At 42.3% G+C, this 22,959-nt stretch overlaps 1 pseudogene; it reads left to right on the top strand.

Annotated features, from left to right (window-relative positions):
- Nucleotides 1-22,959, top strand: part of LOC8028810 — a 62,424-nt pseudogene that overhangs the window by 22,043 nt on the left and 17,422 nt on the right.

Raw genomic sequence — 22,959 nt, 5'->3', positions numbered from 1 at the left:
GAGGTCTGATTTCAAGCACTACACCATCTGCTACTACTCTTCAACCATAAGCGGGTAAGCAAGTCGGCCGAAGTGAGGTCGAGCCGTTAAAGCGTCGTCAGATTGCCTCGGGCTCTGCGGCCCGGGATCCGGACGTCAGCCAGTTAAAAACAGATAAGCAAAAGATTCCTTTTTGTTCTTCATTGTTAGAAGTTGGAACCGCATTCCCGCAAGAAAAATCGTGATTTAATAACTTCTGAAACACGGCCCAATCCGAAACCTTGCCGGCCAGCAGCTCTCACGCAAGCGGTAGATCTCCTCGGCGTACTTTAACCTTGTTCCTTATTGCTTCGAATACGATAACTCCGTTAATCGTCGTCTGCTGCTTCGATATTGAGTTGCACAATAGGGTAAACTCAAAATTTGTTTCCCTGTTCCTTCGCGCAACTGCACGTCCGTTGCTTAAGCACGTCACGTGGTTCACACGTATAATTACTATGTCGAGCACGTGTGGGTTTTGCGATAAGCAGTGCTGCTTTGCATTTTGAGCTGCTGAAAGCCAGTCAGAAAGTATCGAGGACGCTATCTTCAGAAACATGTGGTTATTGCCTTTTGGTTCTCATTAAGGCTCACAAAGTTCCAAGTTTTCGCATCCTTCACAATGTTATCCGATCTAACGAGGTCCCTAACCACTCGTGTTCATATGTGCTGCTAAACACAATTGAAATTGCTTCCGTGCTTGACTAAAACACAAGCTGAAATGCAATGAAAACTAATCGGAGCTGCTCCTAACCTGCTCCGAAATGTAGTTTTAGCCGCTTCAACCTCCTCCAAAACAGCTGTTTTAGCTGCTCCCAACCTGCTCCAAAACGGCTGTTTCAGCTGCTCCCGTGGCTGCTCCCAAGCACATTTCGCGAGTTCCACCCCTGAAGGAAGATTTTGAAAACTAGGGCAACAGAAAAAAAGACTATTAAAGATAGCCAAAAACTCGAATGTCGAGGCAGCCTGGACCAAATATAACTCTTGGGCCAAACTCTGTATCGAACGTATGCATTTCTTCGAAGACAAATTTTATAACTGTGACCTGCCTTTAATATTATAGAATAACCAAAAAACTTTTGGAAACTTATTTTCTCATATCAGTCATCCTGTTCAATACTCTTGATGAACAATGATGGCAGTGTTATTTCGGACGCTGTATGTCCTACGGTTTTGAACAATTGCTTTTAATCTACTTTTACTGATGGAGATAGTTCCTTCTTACCTTTTGTACCAGATGTCGATTTTAGGTATATGAACACTATTTCTATAATACCGTCTGAAATTGCGATATTGATGATCACCTCAAAATTTTCAGCTTGGCTGGTGTCGACTCAATTAATACAAAAATTCTAAAAAATACCAAGGGTGTAACCAGCGAAATATTGTCACCAAAAATAGGTGATGAGGCAAAGTAAAACTGAACAAAATGAACGTTTAATGGGGCGAACTTTGCCCAAATTAAAGGGAAATAACAGCACGTCGGAGGCGTCGAGTGTCTTCAATGCAACAGGGTCGAGCACAAGCGATAACTGGTTGCATAAGGCCACGCGGGGCTTCTTTTATAGCACTTTCCTACTACTTTTCTACTTTTCTCACATTCGTGGAAAGTCTACTTTTCCAGCATTCGTCCACTGGTTGCATCCCACACGAGCGGAAGGTTGGGAAGGTCGTTCCAATCTACAAAAGTGGCGACCGTCACTCTGCGGGAAACTACCGTCTTATATCATTAACCAGCGTTGTATGCAAGTTGTTAGAACCCAATATTTTCTCATGTAGTATCGCATTTGGAATCTACTAACAACTTTTTCTACCAAGATCAGTACAGGTTTTGTAAAAGATATTCATGCTAGAGGCAGTTGCCGGAGTTCACCCATGATATTCATGTTAATATGAACACTAACTCCCAAATATGATGCGATATTTTTTGATTACTCTAAGGCTCTCGATCATGTATCTCTCTGTCATTTAATATCAAAACTTTCCTCACTGGATCTTGATTCTCTCACTTTATCATGGATTAAAAATTTTCTTTGTGAAAAACAGCTCAAAAGGGAAAAGGACAAAAAGGAAGGACTACATAGGATAAGTGCTGAATAACAACTGGTTTTTCATTGGAATGTGTAGATGGCACTATGTTCGCACGGGCATAGGGCGCACCGTGGATTCTGCACTTCTTTCTTCTTCATTGCACACTCCACATGCTAACCAAGATCCAGAAAATGAATCTCACTGTTCGTTGGAGTCAGTGAAGGTTGGCTCACTCAAGATGGTCTGTTTTTTATTATGTAATAGGTTTCCTTCATTTCCTTACACATTTGGTCTTGGTGTTTAAACAATACAATGGTGTTGGAGAACTGCGGTTTGCACCCGCAAGCGCGACAGTGCACCGCTAAATACTAGTATTAGGTCCCTTGCAATGAGCTTTGGTGTTCTCAGAGTTCGATGTTCAGGCATCGCCCGGTCACCCAGGTATCCTGGTCACCAGATAGAAATCAGAAACATTAAAAGATATATTTTTGTAATTATTGGAACTTTAAATATTCTGAAATGTTTTCTGTATGTCCAGCAACCTATGGGGCTGTCATGTAATGAATGCTCTTACTTGCCTAATTTCTGTGTCCTGGCCCCTTTCAAGTAATTTAATTTGGGTTTACAGCTTTCTTGAATCACACTGGCACCTGCAGTGCACTTACGTGTAACTCATAGTTTGCAGGTATCGGGTGGTTTAGTTCGTCATTGCATTCTGTTCAGAACCTAACCACATTCCACATTTTTTTGTTTTTCTTTGTTTTCGAGGTTCTATAGTTGTTCATATAGACTTGATTGCTGTGCAAGTTACGAACATTGCCTTCCACTTGAAAGCTGGACGTAGCCCACTAATTATTTTTCAAGAAAAAAGATACAAACATGTTTTACTCAGTGCTGCATCTTGTGTGCACTTGCTTGAAATTTCTTACTAACATGGTGTTCAAACACCTATCTCTGTGAGGTGCACTTGGCAGTAACCTCTGAAATTAACCTGTGACAGCAGGCTTGATGAAACTCATTGAATGTGAAAATTTCATTTTGAAAGGTATTGTTCGAACTTGCCTTGTTAAAGTGGTTTCATAGCATAAGTCACAAGTTGGTTTCACTGCTTAGTGCCTGCCAGAATGAATCTGAGTTACCTGCACTGCGCTATGTATAACTCATAGTTTGCTGAAATCGGGAGGTTTAGTTTGTCATTGCATTCTGTTCAGAACCTAATCACATTCCACTTTTTTTTTCCAGTTCCTGTAGTTTTCTGTATGGACTTGATTGCTCTGGAAGTTAGAGATTACCTTCCACATAAAAGCTGGACATGGCCCACTAATTTTTTCCCAAGAATAAAGGTATGAACAGGTTTTACTCCGTATTGCATCTTATGTGCCCTTGCTTGAAATTTCTTACTAACATAGTGTGTAATTATCTCTGAGAGACACAGTTGGCAGTAACTTTTGAAAGTAACTCGTGACAGCATGCTTGAAGAAACTCATTGATTGCAGCAATTTTGTCTTCGAAGGCATTTTCGGACTTCCCTTGTTAGTTCGTAGCATAAGTCTCAAGTTGGTTTTGCTGTCTGGTTCTCGCGAGGAGTTAAGCTGAGTCTCTTGCAATGCGCTTACGTGTAACTCATAGTTTGCAGAAATTGGGAAATTTATTCTGTCATCGCACTCTGTTAATAATCTAATCACATTCCATTCTTTCTGTTTTGCTTTTCCAGGATCTGTAGTTCTTCATATGGACTTTATTGCTTTGAAAATCAAAGATTGCCTTCTACATGAAAGCTGGAAATGGCCCACTAATTATTTCTTGAGAAAAAAAGGTATGAACATGTTTAACCTAGTACTGTATCTTGTGTGCACTTGCTTCAAATTTCTAACTGTTTAAGCACCTGCTGACCGCTGGGATGCGCAGTTGGCGTTAACTCTTGAAAGTAACTTGGGCCCACAACCTAATCACATTTTATGGGCGCTAGATATTTAATTTGAATTGTTCCGGCATCAAAATTTAGTTGGCATGTTCTCCGTAACTTGCGGCACCAGAACACTGCAACTCTCAATCACTGAGCTGCACGTCAGGCGTGACAACGGGAATCATTCACACATTAAAAATTAGCTGCCGTGTTGTCCACACCTTGCAGCAACGGCTAGAGCCTGTTGAACTGCTAGCTGTAATGATCTAATAAAACGGACGTCTCAGTGAACAATAATTATATTAGTAAAATGCCATATTGTTCACTGAGGCGTCCATTTTGTTAAGTCACTGCAGCTAGCAGTTCAACAGGCTCTGGCCGTTGCTTCAAGGTGTGAACAACACGCCAGCTAATTTAAACGATTCCCGCCGTCGCAAGTTACGGAAAACATGGCAGCTAATTTTTGAGGCCGGAACAATTCCCGTATCCGTGCATCACGTGCGGTACAGTGACTGAGAGTTACAGTTTTCTGCCATGCTTCTACGGGTCAAGTTACGGGGAAAACCGTAGGGCCTCATTACTCTCATGCACGTAAATGCTGTGACCATGATGGAAGACAACGGTAATTGTACCGGCGTCAAAAATTAGCTGGCAATTTCTATTAATTTGACGGAATTTGTTTTTACAGTGAATGTACTTTTTGTCAGGATCCGATGAGCTTGGATTGTGTCTAACTCTGGACCGGGAATCTCTGACAAGTCCAGCGTGTAATCCACGGCGAAAGGCCCTGTACAGCGCTATTTGTAAGTGCTTTTTATTCTAATAGTTCATGAAAGACGTTATGATTGGTTACTTTTGTGTTCGAAGTCATGTTTATTTCATTTTTGCTGTTAAAATATGGCTGTCTTCTTGGCGGTAGATGTGTGCTGTAGTAAAGTCCTCCCAGTAGGTCCAAAGCCGAATGCCACAGAGCGTTGAGTTAGTCCTTATTTGCCAAGATTCGGCTTGTTGGGTGCGAGTGGAGTGTCAGTTACGTCACTGCGATATGTGAATGTATTTGCCAGTAATTTCTTTAGTCGACGATTTCTTTTTATATGACTGATTTATTTTAAATTCTTGATTCATTCAAATGTCATGTTCTTTCCTATAACAGGGTATTTATTCGACTTAATTTAGTAGTACATTTGACGCTAGTGCGCTGAAGAGGAAGGCCAGCGGTTTGATTTTTAACTTGTAAGTGATATGGAGGCAATGTGGGTACATTTATGACTACATATTTCTGTGCCGCAAATACCGTAAGCCTTAAAACATTTGTTTGTTTGTTTTCAAATCAACATAGAAATATAGGTGTGAACTTAAATGGCGAGGTTGTAATTATCAGTTCTTAAAAACCGGTGAAAGGAAAAAAAATGTTTTTTTTTTTTAAATCTGGTGGGGCAGTGTGTCAAAAAAAATTGAAGTGAAAATTTTTTTTTATTTTAGAGAAATATTGATGGCGCGAGGTGCCTTGCAACTAAGTCAATAGTCACCTCCTTTCAACTGCTTTTCTCTTGGCATTCGGGCGTGCGGAGGAGAGATGGATCGGCTTCGCCTTTACGTTGAGGTGGAAACAACGAATGACCATCTCGTTGAGGTGGAAAGAGCAAATGACCATTCTGTGATGTCATGGACGCCCGCATAATTTCAAATCAATCTTTTGCCGTCAATATTGCTCTAAAAATTATTTATATTTTTTTTCGCATAAAATTTATTTTTTGACACCCACTAATATAGACTTGTCCCAACCAAACTGCCTAAAAAATATAGATATATTTTTTTTTTTCAAAGCCTCTTCAAGGTTAGATGAAGGGTCGAGGGTCACTGATGTTGCAAGGTTAGGCCTAAGCAATTTATAGATTCACCTTCCTACTATTTGAAAAAAAGAAAAAAAGAGCTCTAAATTCGACCTTGCAATGCAATTCATTCAGAGTGGTGCAACCAATTCATTCACATGCAACGAGAAATTTAAAGCCCGCATCTATTGTGCAGCTAGCTGCATGATGAAGTGGCACACATGAACAGCTTGCTGACTATCTAGTAGTGTCGGTTGTGGCGGAGCTTAGGCATGCCACGATGCATTCTTTGTTTTGACATGTGGCACATTTATCAATTATTTTAACTCTTGCGAATCAAAACCTGTGTGTTCTTGGGTTGGGGTACTTTTATATATATATATTTAGAATTTGTTCATTTTAGTATGTATATTTTTTTTTTAAGGTTAAAATGTACTTTATGGCAAATTAGCTCCTTGTAGAGTTGAAATTACTTTTAATTAATGGTCTCCCCAAACTGAGATGTTACATGCATTCGCTAGCTTTTTTTTTTTTTGTAAAGTTGTAAAATAAACTATAATATACGGCAGTCAGCACTGAACCACCACAATAGATTGTTCACACTAACTAATCTATAAAAACTTGGACGAGTCTACTTGGACAAATCCAAATGTTAAGAAATTGCATTCATCCTACCCTTCGGGAAAGTCTGTATAAATATAGAGCTATGTCTTTTGCCACTGTGGGCAGAGGCCAGCTGAATTGCTACCGTTTGGAAGGTGGAGGGGGTGATGTGCAGGGAAGCTAAACCCTGGCCCCCTCTCCCATATTGTTTGCTATAATTGTTTTAAATGTCAGGAAAAAGGGGGGGGGGCAACTGCCCCCTCCCCTTACACCCTTGTCCCGATGCCACTGGCAGGGGGTGCTAGCTTGGGGATGCCATAAATAAATGCAACCACTTACGGCTGCCATTGCATACAAAGGAGAAAATAGAGAGAGAGGGAGAGAGATGTGGATTATTTTTCTTTTAGGTGTTCATGTCAGAAGGGGTGCTAATGGTTTTGGATGGTTTTTTGGATGGTTGCGGCTGAGTGAGCTAGCCATGAGTGCTGCCTAAGTGTTTGGTTCGGACTCTTGTTCAATCGGCAAAAATGCAAGTCCCTGCCAACTATTCAAGTATATTCTATGAATGGCTCCTGGGATTTTCAAAAACGGTCTATTGTCTTGCAAATGAGTGCACTGGTATTAACTAAGGGCACTTAGCAAGCTTACTCTTTTTTAATATTTCTGACTTTACATTTATGCATTCATTCTTCACAGGAGGAGTGGCACGACGGATCGACCTGCCCGGTGATGCGCAGTGATGAAGAGGACTCAAGTGCCATAACTCTGGTGTCGGAGGACCACTTCTTTGAGGTGACGGATATTGTGGCTCGTGCTGTGCTCGTTCTTGCACTGCACTGGGTCCACGGCATATCTTACCGTCAAAAAGCAAGCCGGTCACTCGCAGTGATTGGGCACTTCATTGGTTTGAAGTACAAGATAAAGTCCGTCCTGGCTTTGGATCTGATATCAAAGTTAGAAACTTTTAGCCAGAGGGAATTTAGGTGCCAGTTTTGGTTTTTTTGCCATGTGCTGAAATTAAAGTCTTGGTTTATTAAGCTTTCTTCTACTGTTTTTATTCTTTCCATGCTGACTTTTCATGAAGACCTGTAGCCTCTGTACAGGCTCATTATCTATGTGCCGTTCCACATTTCCTATGCAACCATCTTGTAAACATGTACATAGCCGATCTTAGATTTTAGGGCTACTGTTTATTGCAAAATACTTGAGTTGTCTCTAGTTGTATGCAACAACTCCTGCAATAAGGCCAAAAGCATTCCACATTACAGTGAAATCAAGAGAGGTATTGACATTCATAAAATAATTGCAAAAAGAAAAGTACAGTGGTCGCACTTTAACTGGCTAGAAATGCTGATTGCCAGTAGAGTTTTTTTTTTCTTTTTTTCCAGCAAACTTTTTATTAACAAACAGCCAAATTTACACTTCTGTTCTTCTAATTTTCTTTTCAGGCGTTTCTGTTACTTTTTCCTGGGTTAACTTGCACTCAACAACACAACAAAAACAACATATAAGAGTATAATTGAGTGGAGTTTGTGTGACCCCTTCCTGGAGAGTGTGCTTAATTCTTTTATACAGAGTTTAGGCACACGGGGGTGTACTTTACACAATTCTTTGTGGAGAGTAATTGACTCTATTAAAGAGTTAAGCACTCTTCGAAAAGGGGTCACACAAACTGCTCAAGTGTGCTGTTATTTGACATTAACTCTCGCTAGAGAGCATACTTAACTCTTTAGTATGAAGTGTAGGCAACACTTCTAATGGAGTTTTATTTACTCTCCTCAAAATGGTCATCACAACTCTTCCTAGAGAGCATGCTTAATTCTTTAATACAGAGTTTAAGCAACACTTCTAATGGAGTTGTGGTTACTCTGCACAAACAAGTGAAATCAACTCCTCCTGGAGAGTTTGTTTTAACTCTTTACACAGAGTTTAGACAACACTTTTAATGGAGTTCTCATTACTCTACACAAAAAAGTGAAATCAACTCTTCAGAGAGAGTATGTTTAACTCTTTAGTACAGAGTTTAGGCCACACTTCTAATGGAGCTGTAGTTACTCTACACGATGGAGTGAAGGTAACCCTTCCTGGTGAGTACGCGTAACTCTTGAATACGGAGTTGAAGTTACTCTACATGAAGGAGTGAAGGTAACTCTGCCTGGAGAGCCTCCTTAACTCGTTAACAAGGAGTTTAGGCAATACTTTTGATAGAGTTATAGTCACTCTACACAAAGGAGTGATATTAATTCTCGTCAAAGAGTTTAGACAACACTTTTTATGGAGTTATAGTTACTCTACACAAAGGAGTGAAATTAACTCTCACACTTACACATGGAAAGAGTAGTGCTGACTCTGGCAAAAGTATTGGCATGACTCTTTATAGAAGAGTTAAGTGAACACTCGCATGGGAGGGTTAAACTGACTCTCGTCGTTGAAGAGTAACCGTTACTCTCAATAGAGAGTGTGGTTTGCGACAACCCAGATACTCTCCAAAAAGAGTCGAGTCGACACTTGTCGACTCCTTTTTTTTTTAGAGTGTGATATCCCGGTGACTTATAACGTAACATAAGAAAACGTAAGCAAACGCCCCTGTGTGACTGATCCTATATTCACTGGACGCCATATTTGTGGGTGCTGTTTAGAGCGCATGCTCAGAACGAGCTCACATCAATAGGCTGCTAAGACCGACGCTCTTGATGGTGCGGAATGCACGTTGCAAAAGAACTGTGGAAGCTCGCCGTCAGCATGCGCTCAGCATTCGCGCACACTGCGCACACAGCTATGGCCGCTAGTGACTACTCCCTATACCCCTGCGGGTAAAGGATCATTTAAAACGACGCGGTATGTTAGCTGGTTTTTGAATGACAAGATACAAAACCCTTATTCTGGATTTAGAGAGAGCAAATTTAGAACACGGCCCAAGTGATACAACCTAGAGACACCTGCACTTCCGTGCTTTTTATGCTGCGTATCGTGCACGGTTGTGATGTCGTGCTTCTCATAGAAGTGTTCGCCACTTTATGTGATGCAAGAATGTCCCGGTGACTCGAGACTTAAGCCGACCTGGGCCCTCACGAGAAGACTCTCGTAGTGAAATTGTATTGTGTGAATGGGCCTTTATCTATTCGCGGTGAGAGGCTCGCTAGGGCCACTACGGTTTTCCTCGCAATGGGTTGTGTACGTGCTAACCACGCAATTATGTTTTAATTTTCACAGTGCAGAGTAGCTTGGCATTGCACTTGCTTACACCAGCAAAGGAAGTTAAAGCATTTTCTCTCTGGGTTACGAAAAAATTACACCAGGCGGCGATAGCCAAACTTTTCGCTGCGTATAATCCATCAATCAATAATTTTATTTGCAACTATACAATGCAGATTGCCGACAAGGCACACAAAAAGCCAACAATTGGTTTAAGAAGGTTTGGTCTCCTCTATTCATGACAATATTAGAGTTAAAACAACCAAACAGCAATAGCGAAAGACCAACGAGCATGTGTCGCAAATAAATAACCAAGCCCCCCAAAAAAAAAATTTGCGACGAGCGTTTTGCGTTATTTAACAACACAGGTGGAGTGAGCGTGTCCTAGTTGAATCGACGATGAAGCACGCGCTACAGTACGTTTTGCTGCTTACCACAAAATGCTGTATTCGGGGAATACACCAGAACTGTTGTTGCACACCGCCGCGGTGGCGTTTCTGTCATCAGGGCGCATGCGCAGGCGCTTCACGAAACGCGAATCTGGTTTCTGTGCATGCACAGCGAGCCCACGCTTGTGGGCAATTGCAGCCTTGTGTGGGAAAAGTATGTTAGTCTATAGAAGATAGTGAACGAAAGTGCTTGCCTAAGAGGGGAAAGGTGTGTACGAAACAAACAAAATAAGCATGTACTTTGTTGCAAACAGGGAGTACTGGGTTGTGCGACAGCTAGGAACGCCACCTTGATGTTTCTTTGTTACAAAAACAATAACTTTGGCAGGGTTTTTTTTTTCTTCAGAAACGTTGCACAGGACGATATACACGGCGAAGGTTCTCCCTTATCGCAACCCTGCGAAGCAAGACACAGCACATTTTGTTTTACTGCGTTCTTTCGAATGATATTCAGTGAACGGGGCAAAATATTTATTCGTATGTGGCAGCCCACTGTTGTGATTTTTTTAATTAATAACGCATAATTGATCGAATGTTGAGTTTTTTTCTTAAACAATAATAATGTGCCACTTTTTCAGGCAAAATTAAAATCTTAGATGAAGTTCAAAGTATTAAAAATGAAGTACAGAAGCTAAAGACGAAAAGGATCAAATTTTACGTTGTCATCAGTCACGTGGGATTTGAACTGGACAAGAAAATAGCCGCAGAAGTTGAAGAAATTGACCTGGTGTGGGAGGACACACAAACAAATTCCTATACACCGGTAAGCTACAGTCCACAAATTGTACTGGGTATGTGATGGTATAGAAGAAAAATTACCCCATATGTAGCTCTATGCAAGGAGTTCTTTCAAGAAACTTCATTTACGAAAAAAAAAGAAATACTTTATTAGTTTCCTTTTAGTGCTTTACATACGTATAAAAAAAGCTGCGAGTCACAATTCACCAGTAGTTACCCTAGATACCAAAACTTGGCATCGGTGTAGACTTACCTGACAACGATGATGGTTGAAGTAAACGGAAACGTTTGTGCAGGCCTGGTGTATATGCACCTGTGATTTTATAGTCAAAATACAAAAAAAACAATGCCCCATTTTAAAACTACAAGGTTCAAAACTTAAAACAAGCATACAGGTCATGCAAGGACCAACCCAATAAATTAACCATTTCATTTTCATTTCATTTCATTCATTGACCTCAAAGGCATCTATTGATGCCTTACATGAGGGGGGATTACAAGAATGGGGGAGAAGTCGTGACTGATACATATATGGGAAACTTCGAGAGAAAATAAATTTATTCACCAATGCAACAACAAAAACGCCAAAGTGTACAAAAGAGGAAAACGTGCAAATAATTGCACACACATTGTGGAACTCGAACAGTACAAACACTGAAGTTAACAATAATACAAAAACCGTCATAGACCTAGCAGGTAAACAAAAGAACTCTTCACAACTCTGTTTAAACAATATCGGGTCAGATAAAACCAAAACATCACAGTAGAGACTATTCCATTCCTTCATAGCTGAAGGGAGTGGCGAAAACATGAGCAGGTTAGCATGTGACTTAATGGGCTCAATTTTGAAACAATGATTAAGTCTAGGAGATATGAACCGTAGCGGTGAGCAGAGAAATGTTTTGAATAATGATCTTTCGTAATATATTTGATGAAAAAAACATAAACGAGCAATGTTTCCGCCGAATCTCTGAAGGGTCTAAGCCCAAGCTTTTCTTTAAGTCTGTGACACTTGTGAAGGTGGAGTACTCGTGACAATTGAATCGCGTAGCTTTATTCTGCAGAGCTTCTAGTTTTAAAGTTAAATTGCTTTGGTGAGGATTCCATATAATACTAGCATATTCTAGATTGGAAATGATGATTGATATATAAGCTAGTAGCTTCGTTGTTTGTGGAGCGGAATGTAACGTTTTAAGAAACCGAGCTTCTTAGATGCATTTGCGATTGTGCTCTCTATGTGCGTTTTTCAGGACAAGTTGCTGGTTAAATGAACCCCTAAATACTTATACGATGGTGTATTTCCAGTAACCTGGTTTAAAATTGAATATTGGAAAGAACACAATGTGTTTTGTTTGAAACTCTTAATACGCGGCATTTACTAGAATTTATTTTCATGTGCCCGGCAACAGACCACTCGCTGATTATGTTCAGGTCGTTTTGAAGAATTAAGTGATCGGCTGAGGAAGATATTTTTCGACAGATATCACAATCGTCGGCAAAGAGCCGAATTGTTGACGTAATACTTTCTGGGAGGTCGTTAATATATACTAAAAAAATGTAAGGGTCCGAGAACGCTTCCTTGGGGCACTCCAGAGATCACAGGCAGCTGAAGAGAAACACTATCGGTAACCATCACCAATTGGGTTCTGTTGGTAAGAAAAGCCAATATCCAGTCAACTCTCGAGGGGTGAATTTGAAGGTGACGAAGCTTTGAAAATAAACGCGCATGAGGTATTGTATCAAAAGCTTTTGCGAAATCGATAAATATAATATCAGTTTGCGCTCCAGCATGGGTGTTTAAGTGTAAATCATGTACAAATTCGAAAAGCTGCGTGTTACATAAGTAGCGTTTCCTGGAGCCATGTTGATTACTAAAGAAAACATTGATCTGATCTAAGTGTGCCCTAATGTTCGTAAAAATAACATGTTCCATTAATTTGCAAGACACACTTGTCAGGGAAATTGGACGGTAATTCGACGGGTTGGATGCGTCGCCAGATTTAAAAATGGGCTTAACAATTGCAGAACGCCAATCGGGTGGAACACTTCTCGAGTCAAGACTTTGGTAAAAAAAGATTAGAAAAAAGAGGGGATACAAAACCTTTTATCATCTTAAAAACTTTCCTGGTATGAAATCGTCACCCGGGTGCACTGTTGGTTGGGAGTGCTTCTATTATCTTTATAATGTCATCACTACTAAATTCAATGGGAGACATAGCAATAATTGGGCGTTCAGAAATAAGTGGAAGGGGGAAGTCTTCCTCCGTGAATATGCTCGAAAAAAATGACTTGAACAAATCTGCAACCTCACAGTCGTTCATGTGATGAGAATCGTCCCCTATGAACACGGGGTCGGTACGGCCATGACTCGGATTGATAGCCTTCCAAAACTTGCGCGTGTCGGAACGGAGAAGGAGCGATAACTTTGGACCAAAAAATTCCTTTATAGCTTTCTTTATTTCACTTTTAGTCCGAGTCGAAAACAGGCGATAAGACGACCAATCGTAATTCTCACCACTCATTCTAGCTTCAGCAAACAGTCGTTTCTTTTTGTTCAGTAAGCGCTTTAAGTTGGTCGTAAACCAAGGTGAAACGGCGTTTGATCTAATTTTGATTATCAGTACGTAGGCTGAAAGCAGGCGCTGCAGCGTAGTTTTAATATTTTTTCCAGTTGTTTTCCACCAAACGATCCGCCCAAGTTATAAAATATTGGTCAAAGTACAAAGCTAGTTCAGGGTTTAAGCCGTCAACATTGGCACGAGTGTAATCACGAATCTGCTTACGGCAGTTTCCAAAGCGCTTTAAAGTGAAAGATGTTTCAACATGCACAATGGCGTGGTCACTAATGAGGTCAATGACGTTAGTTGAATTTACATATTCAGCATTAGATATGAAGAACAAATCTAAAGTTGCCAGATCCCGTGTTGGAACGTTCACCATCTGTGTTAGTTCAAACGCTTCTAACAAACAAAGAAACTCGTTGTAGTGACTTGAATGCGCCGAGTTTGGGAATGGCTGGAGTGTCTGCCAATCTATTCCTGGATAAATAAAATCTCCAGCAAATATCAGAATATATTTTGGGTAAGTACTTTTTACTCTGCCAAGGCAGGTGTACAAGCTCTCGTTAAAGTCACCAGGGTTACTGCTCGGTGGACAGTAACAGGGACCAATCAAAGCGCGGCGAAAGTCGAACTCCACCCGGATACAGATTATTTCCAAGCTGGAATCGCACCTAACAAGAAAACAAGGAATGTCATTTTTAACTTCAATGAGCAGGCTTCCCCCCCCCCCCCTCATGGAAATTCGATCCTTTCGGAAAAGTTTATATTTTGTACTTAAGATTAGTACGGAGTTCTCGACACTGGATGTCAACAAAGTTTCTGCACCGAGAATAATACCTGGGTCGCATGACGAAGTGATGCACTCGAAATCATCTTGTTTGGAAACTAAGCTGCAAAATTTCGCTACAAAAAGATAACGTTAGTACATTTGAGGATAAGATACCGATGAAGATAGTTGATTTCGAGCGAGTCACTCGGCTGGACGTGGACTTGCACGTGGTGGGACAAGCAATTGGATGACAGCGTCGCTTTTATTATCGTACGCATGCGTTTGGTTTCCGACACGCAGTTTGTCAAAAGAAAGCTTATATCTAAAATTCGGGTCTCGAAATTGGGACGCAAAGTCCCACAACCTTTGTCTAGCGAATTGCACGTTGGTGAAAAATCCTCAGAGATCCAAACTTTCGGAGACATTACATTTTTTTAGTTTGTGGGCATTTCGTAGGACCTCATCTTTGCTCTGAATTAAAGCTTGGGAACTTGACAATGACCGGCCTGGTCGAACCGGTTTGCCTTTGACCAAGCCGATGAGCTCTTTCTATTTCCCCTGGGTTTTCAGTGATGTTTTCTTTCATGAAGTTTGAAACCAACGCCTCTGTGTTACTGCACGACTCGCTTTCACCTTCGGGTCAATCCCGTCAGAATTAAGTTGCTTCTTCGTATTCCGTTGTTCATATCGTCATGACCTTCAGTATGCAAAGGCATGTGGTCATGCACAGTTGTAGAATCACGCTGAACATCACTCAGCGTTTTGGTAAGGGTGGCAACATTTTACTTTACGCTGGTGATTTCGTTGACCTTTGCCTCCAAGTTAGAGACCTGTAACCCAAGACCGGCAATCCCAGCATTGATTGCGTCTAGTTTCTGCGAGGTTTCTTGTTGGTAACGAGCAGAACTCTTTGGTAATGCCTCGATAGCATCTTTCAAGTTATCCAGTTTTTTTGCGGAAGTCAGAGGGCCAGGGTTTCTATCGATATCCCCGGATGCGGAAAGCAACGTCAGCATAACGGTTGCTCTAGTAAGCAACTTAAAACAACCAAACGAGCAAAGACAAGAAATATTTAAACGTCCTGGCGGTAGGTGGTGTAACCTTTGTTTTGATCTATTTGAAAACCGACCAATGCGCGCTCGGTACGTTTGGACATCAATGCCCATAATGTTCACACTCTAGGGGATTTACAGCCGACAAAAACAACACACTTAGAAGATCAAAGTACCATACTGCGTAAACCTACCTGAAAGAAGTTCACGACAGGTCTAGCTACGGTGACAACTTGGCTGCGAATCCTGCGGTTGGAATGGCGACGACCCCTTTTGTAGGCGGCTGAACTCCAGGAGAGCGGATGACGTAAGAACCAGCTGGTTGAAGCAGATTTCTTGTAGATAGTGTAGAAGCAGTTCGTGTACACACGTGGCGGGCTGAAGCTGCACTGTCGGCATTGATGGTGGGCGAAGCGGATGCACTTGCAAATCCCAGCAGCCATGATACGGCCACGAGGGCAGCCAGAAGTCCTGGAAGAAGTTCACGACAGGTTTACCTACGGTGACAATTTGGCTGCAAATAAGAGCATTACATTAAAAATGGTCTTTTTGCTCAAGCTATTGCGATAAACGAACGAAACTGAGACGAAACTTATAAAACATGAACGGAAAACACAATTTAGGCAGAAATAGCATTCAGTCAAATCCTTAAAGAGTTTAATTCCGTTTAGAGTGGTCATCACAAAACAGCCCAATTTTTACTGTATGTAGCACGCGGAGGCCCCTAAGGGCTTACTCGTCACCTTGTTTTTCTGTATAATATCACTTAAGCGTGCCCCGCGGATCTGTAAAAAGAAATCTAAATGAATAATTAGAGAAGAAAGAAACCACTCCATGCTCTTTGCCAGCTATGCAGCTATGGAGTGGGACAATGATTTAGCCGATAAGAAAGCGAGCAAAACTGGAAATCAATAAAAAAAACAAAAAAACAGAACATTGCCCATTAAGTGCCCGTTTGGCATTCGCGTTTCAGAAGTTGGTCCTCTATTCTTATGACTGACCTTCACGGAACCCAACCGACGATGGGAAACGTTCACCGAAAGCTCGAGCTTATACACTTGATATTCAACGGCGGAGTGACCACATGATGCCAGACGCGCCGAGCGAGACAGAATATATCAAAAGGAATTGGCCCAGCACCATTGTGTCTCCTGGAGCCCCCGAACAAAGAGCGTGCAGTATCTGGGCTTGCTACGTCAACATCCCTAAGAGATAACGAGCAGGGGCTCTAATTTGGAAACTTGGCAAAAACGTTGGCGAGGAATTTGGCAAACTTGATTGGCCAGCGCCGCTCTTCACCTTGGTGCAGGTCAATCACGACGATCGAATTCAACACTGAGTTCTTCGCCAAGTGTCCCAATTAGAGCCGCAAGATAAGCCAAGCGACAAACATGGCGAAGGAATGGGCAATTCAGCATGGGACTCCGGTCACCATGCTCCTCCCAGGAACAAAGAAAAAAGTACATGAAACCTCTTTGCCACCGCTTGTGTGCTATATGTACTTTCTTAGTGCGAGCGCACTCCGCGCTACCATCTGACGGAGTCAATCAGGCAGCCGTAAAATTGTATTGTCACGGCGTTCTTCGTCTTTGGGTGTTTGCTGTCACGAATTAAATTAATCACGCTCAGCAAACCACCTTATAATTGTGCGTAATTTGCTATAGCCGGAGACTGCGAACGCACAAGGACAAGCGCACAAGCGCCCATACAATGCACATTCGCCATCGCTTGATTTGCACACCATCGGATTCTAGCTTCGGCAGCGGTCGGACCCGAGGATGATTCGGGCGGTCGCTTCTCTTCCTTGACCTTGATTTAATAAGGCGCTTCCTCCATGCCGCCCGAACTACTCGGGAGCCTTTCCAGCCAATCTCAACTGCTGGTCTCAGAGAGATGTGATATTTTCGGACTAGTGAGGGAAGTGTAATGTCTCGTCCTCTTTAATATATAAAATATTTCTACAACGTACAACGGATGATTGAGAAGTAAACTCCCAACAAGATGAAACAGCTTACCTGACAAGCTGGACTGTTCTGCATAGCGGCTTGTTGAAAACAATCAGAAGCATGCGCATTGATGGAGAGTTTAGTAGATCGTTGTGATATCTCAGATAACGATACCCGATAACGATACGATGCATGCGCGGAGGTGGTGGCGGGGTATCGGGTATCGTTATCGGAGCCATAGGAACGATCTACTAAAACGCTCCAATCTTCGAAAAAAGAGACAAACACCAACGTTTGCCAATCCGTTTTAACAGCGAATCCTGTTAGTGGAAAGCCCTCAGATGGATTTTGTCGTTGTCCTTCACAAGAACTACCGGTCACATTATCAATCGCGTGTTCACTCCCAGTCTCCCCACTTGCAACTTTCTGCTCATTCCGCTGTCACTCATCAGCTGATAAAAAAACAGAAACGTACCTCCGTTGGACGGGATTCGAACCAGGGACGTATGGATGAGAGCAAGCTTTCCCTCAGCAGTCAACCACTCTAGTGACTGAGAGACAAGTTTCATTAAGTCAAAGGCGGTATACATCCTATTTCTTTCTACCTTCCATAATACTTCCGCGTCTCGTGAGCCTCAAGCGTCTACGCGAAGCCAGAGCATAGTGAAAGACAGCGAGCGCATGCTGGAGGCCGGGAAGCGTCTGAAAGAGACGTCCTTGTCCATCCCCTCTTGAAGCAGTGCATGTGCACCACCATCCGAGCACACGAACTTGCAAATTGTGTGGCTACACTCTGGAAAGTCGGTTGCAGGTCCGAAGAACGCGAGTTTCAGTTACGGCGTGCTTAGGAGGCTCGGCATGGACGTTGTACGAGTGATGCATGGGGCAGAATCGAGAGCGAAGCGAAAATGGCGTTAAAATCCTCGGGATCGTGCTCAGGAAGCGACGCACAGACAACAGTAATACAATGATAGCGAATTATACAATCGCCGAGCTGCTGTTACTCTGGCTCACGTTACGCGGCAACGTAAATGCACTTCGATTCTTTAGTCGCCTATGATGTCACGCACACACACACACACACACACACGCACACGCACACACGCACACGCACACGCACACACGCACGCACGCACACACGCACGCACGCACACAGAAAGAGAGAGAGAGATGGGAGTGACGAACCTTTTTATTTTTACTATAAACAGAATGCAGATTCCTACTCAATACGGCGAGCAAGTGTTGTAAAATGCATCTTTAATGCATCGAAACGAAGCCTGAAGCCAACCAATCAATTATCAGTATAGATAACGCGAAAATGCGCCTGCGTGCGTTTCTTTCCCTCCGAACTTTACCAGTGACGGAGTGAGCGTAGCTGCTTTGTCATCCCGCCTTCGCTAGACGTTATGTACGTTAACTTTTGATTGTTAACCCTCCTCTGCGTTCCGATGCGTCAAATATACATTTTAGAACACTTGCTCGCCTTAAATAGCTACTTCTCCGCATAATCACTGCAAAGTTTTAGGCAGCAATTATGACGTATTGCAATGTTTTGGGTGCCCTCCTCAAAGAAGAATGCCGTCACTGTTCTCGGTCATTCCACCATGTGTCAGCAACATCGCAATTCACCAGTGGCGTCTGTTTTGTGCACAGACAACCCCTCAAAGCTTCACGGAGGACGAAGAATGACCTTTGACAAAGGGGTCAAGGAAGAACGTCTTTAACAATTGACGGGCTCGTTAAGCTCGTGATGATATTACTGAGCAGAGTGTCGAACCGAAATTTTTATCGGTTCGGTTCCGGTTCGGGCTCACGGCTTTCGGTTCGGTTCCGGTTCAGTTCCGGGGAGCAAAAAATAACGGTTCAAACCAGTTCGAACCGGTTTGAACCGCTAAATTGAGAATATATTTTCCACGTTGTTCTGGCCATACACACTATTTAAGCCGTGAAACGATTAACTATATAGATTCTTCGATCGTTCGTGCAATTTACTTCTGTATTTGCCAAAATATAAAATTCAGTTATTTAATTTTGACGCTAGAGTAAAGGAAAATCTACAGTAACGCACATAACGTCGTGTTCATACGACTCGACATCCCTTTGTTTACCAGTAACACATATTTTACCTGAATCAAATGTTTAAGTACACGAGTGAAAAGGTGAGCTTGTTAGTACATCTGTAAATAGATCAGCTTGAAATTTATAACTATATGGCATTTTCTTGTCCTTTCTTCGTGTTTAAGTAAAATTCTAAAGTTCAAGCTGATTTATTTACACGGTATAAAATATTGTCACGAAGTGTGGTAGGTCGCCTAAAATACCCGTGGTTGATACAACTTTGTGTCGCAGTATTAAAAGTGAAATCGTGATTGTGTTTTTGAACCAAGGGATTAAACACACCACATAAAATTATAAAATGAGCACCCCGTGGCCATATATATTACCAGATATTGTTTACGAAATACACTTCACAATATATATGTATAAGATGAAGACACAACTTAGCTAAAAGCAATGAAATTTTCAAAATGTTACAAAAGCTTTAGGATAATTCCTTTCGTACTATTTTTTATAGGAACACCGAGCGGCAATCAAAAGCTTGTTGTTCTAACCAAACATTGTTTACACTCAATGTTTGGTTAGAACATTGAGTGTAAACTCAATGTTCTAACCTAACAGAATCAACGTGAACGCTAAAAAGCCTCGAGGTACACCTAAGCACTTCTTATGAGTTGTTAATGCGAAAGCATGTACGCCGCTCTACCGATTCCTTATTCCGTCTGCGGCGTACTTGCGTCGACGGTCGAGCGCGCGTGCAAGCTCTCCTCGGCGCGCTGACCTTGGGCGTGGAGCGGTGAAGCCGCCGCATCGCGAACACGCAGCGTCATGTGGTGGCGGTCGTTGAAACTGACGCGCAGCGACCAATGGGATCCTCGTTTCTTGAAACTATGACGTGGGCCGGCCAATGGAACTGAAGCCGAAATCCATCAGATTCACTCCGCTCCTTTGGGATCGGGGAAACTAGGTGCCGCTTGGCTAGGCATTTCGCGTGGTTTCAAAGCTGGGAGCCGGCTTTACTTGGAAAAAGGAGTTTAGGTGCCGTTTGGCGCGGCTTTAAAGCTGATAACGTCGGCTCGCTCCATGGGACCAGTTAATGCTTTCGCATTAAACAGTAGCCATGCAGACAGGATGGCGTGGGCCGGGCGCTACCATGTTTGCATTGCATGACGATTTATATTGGTGAGTCGCATGTAAGGATATAGAGCTCCCATTCGTATTTGGCTGAGGTTGACTGTATGTGGTAGGCACTTTACCAATGTCTTGCTCAGTGTTCTCTATGTGTCTTCCTTCGACTGAATTCATCGCACTTAAACGTAAAGATATGATCGGGTCTTCATTCAGTGATTTTAATGTCCTTTCTTGTTCTACTTGTTTTTAAATTTTACTACAGCCTCCATATTACACTTATTCGCTTTTTTCTTTAGAGAAATAAGTTGTAAGTCAAACTAATGGCTACTGTGACCAAGCCTATTCACATTGTTTCTTCAATAAAAGAAGACAGGTATACGGAATTTGAGTAAATGAAACTGACAGCACGGCATGCAAAAACGAATAAACTTTGCGAACTAATAAAAGGAAAAGGAGGTACCCAATTAAATGTGTCTTAGATGTATTCTATTTTTCCCACTTCGAGTCTATGCAGACTAAAACGTGTTTTCATATTTTGGTTTCTTATGTTCAAGGGCGGTTTGTAACTTGCACCGAAAGCCGATGGCCTTAATGTATGGCACTGCAAATAGTAAAATATAGGATATTTTGAGAAATTGACAGCTAGTTTGACACCTAATACCTTATTCACGATATCAGGGTAGTGAAACCATTTTCCCCGTAATTTCCTGGGAGACGAAAAATTTATGTATTCACGGCATTCTAAAATATAACATGGATCTTTAATTAGTGCTACACACCATAAAAATTGGTTTCCACGTTTACTCTCAAATACTCTTGCTCCTGAATATTAAATATTGTTTCTTGTAGTGGTACAGTATTCGGTGACTGATGCGTTCTTACTGCTTAAACCAGTAACAAAAAAATAAAAATAAAAACAAATTTCCCGGATATCTATTTATAAAATTAAAAACACACGTAGCAACATTTCGGCGCATCCCGTACTGGTTTCTTTTTTTCGCGTATTTATTTTGCTCAACCTCAATTTAATGCTATCTCGTGCGTCACTAGATTTGGCGATTTAACGGGAACACCAGTCACAAAACTTTGTTACAGGAAAACCACCCAGACCCGAGGACAACGTAGAAGGAGATTATCCGACAATCGTTAAGAAAAAGAATAAGCTTGGTCTTGTCGTTCAAGATTACTGGGCTGGAAAGTATCTGGGGCATTTGGAACTGGAATTCCACAACAATGGATCCCTGAAAAATTGGTCTGGCAACCCCATACTACTGGATAACACGACTAAGGAAGGTAAAACTTGCTATTTACTTGTATGCTGAATTTACAAAATACATTTGCGGAGGCTCTTGCAGGGTCAATCTTTTAGATTGCCCAACCTCGTAGACGCAGCCCTGTTTTATAACGAGTGACCCTGGCCAGATGCAGTAGAGAAAGATTTGTAATCTTACAGTGGGTGGATCCGCGCCAAACAAAGTAAACAATGGTGGTAGTGTTGTGATGTTGCATGCATAATCCCAAGGAGAACGAAGGTGTCAAGGTTTGAAGAGCTATATAAATAGATTCTAGATTTCGTTAATACAAGGATAGAGCGACAATCCTTGAAACAATTTCCGGTCGGTTCTTGTTACTTGTGATAAACACGATTATTTTTGCATGTACCAATCAGTGCATTTGAAAGAGAATGTTTTCTTATTATGAATTAAAAGTAAGGACACAGTGACAGCAGTGGCGATGAATCTGGCAGACCCACTCATTTCCGTGAGGCGTCCGGACCCTTCGGAATGTTTCGCTCGATGGAGTCTCTGACCACAAAAGTTCAACATGATTGTGGTCTACAAGTCAGGCCGCAGGCATTGCGATGCCGACTGCCAATCCAAAGGCTTTGTCAAGACACCTCTCGGCAGCACCGACGACGATGACGACGAGTGCTTCCTTGGCGCAATGAACACCGACCGCATGGATCGACGTCAACGAGACGATCCTGAGCTGCGCGCGCTAATCGAGCATTTTGAAGGGGGAGGAAGTACTATTCCCTGTGTCTTCTCGAGAGCACTGAAGACCTTCGTCATTCGACAAGGTGTACTTTATACAACGTGAACTTCGCAGACAACAACTCGCCATGGCTGCTGCTAATCTCTACTGACCTTGGAGAGGAGATTTTTCATGCCTTCCATGACGACCCGACGTTTGGACACCTTGTTTATATACGTACTCTGGCCCGACTTTGCGAGAGGTATTACTGTCCCAAGCTCCCGAAGACCGTTCACCTCTACACATCATCATGTCACGAGTGTCAGCGCCACAAGAAACCCCCGACGAAGCCGGCAAGTCTCCTGCAGCCGATTGCTTCCCCCGACCACATCTTTCCAGCGGATCAAAATGAATTTACTTGGTCCTTTTCTACCGTCGACGTCAGGAATTCGCTGGATAATAGTAGCCACCGATTATCTAACCCGGTACACCGAAACAAAAGCCCTGCCGTTGGCCATCTGCCATCGGATTAGAAGGCAGACGTTGCAGGGCATGGTCACGAGCAGGCAAACAATGAGGCATCCTCAGTATGCGGAATTAAATATGGGCTACTTTAAGTTCGTTGCCAACACGTCTCTAACCTTGCAGCCGTACGCAATCCTCCAAAAGCACTCTATCGCCCACAATCGTAGTTTC

Source organism: Ixodes scapularis, unplaced genomic scaffold, assembly GCF_016920785.2.
Source record: "Ixodes scapularis isolate PalLabHiFi unplaced genomic scaffold, ASM1692078v2 PGA_scaffold2__306_contigs__length_199485367, whole genome shotgun sequence".
Classification (NCBI taxonomy): Eukaryota; Metazoa; Arthropoda; class Arachnida; order Ixodida; family Ixodidae; genus Ixodes; species Ixodes scapularis.
The sequence above is the reverse complement of the archived record's forward strand: the minus strand, read 5'-3'. Positions and strand labels throughout refer to the sequence as shown.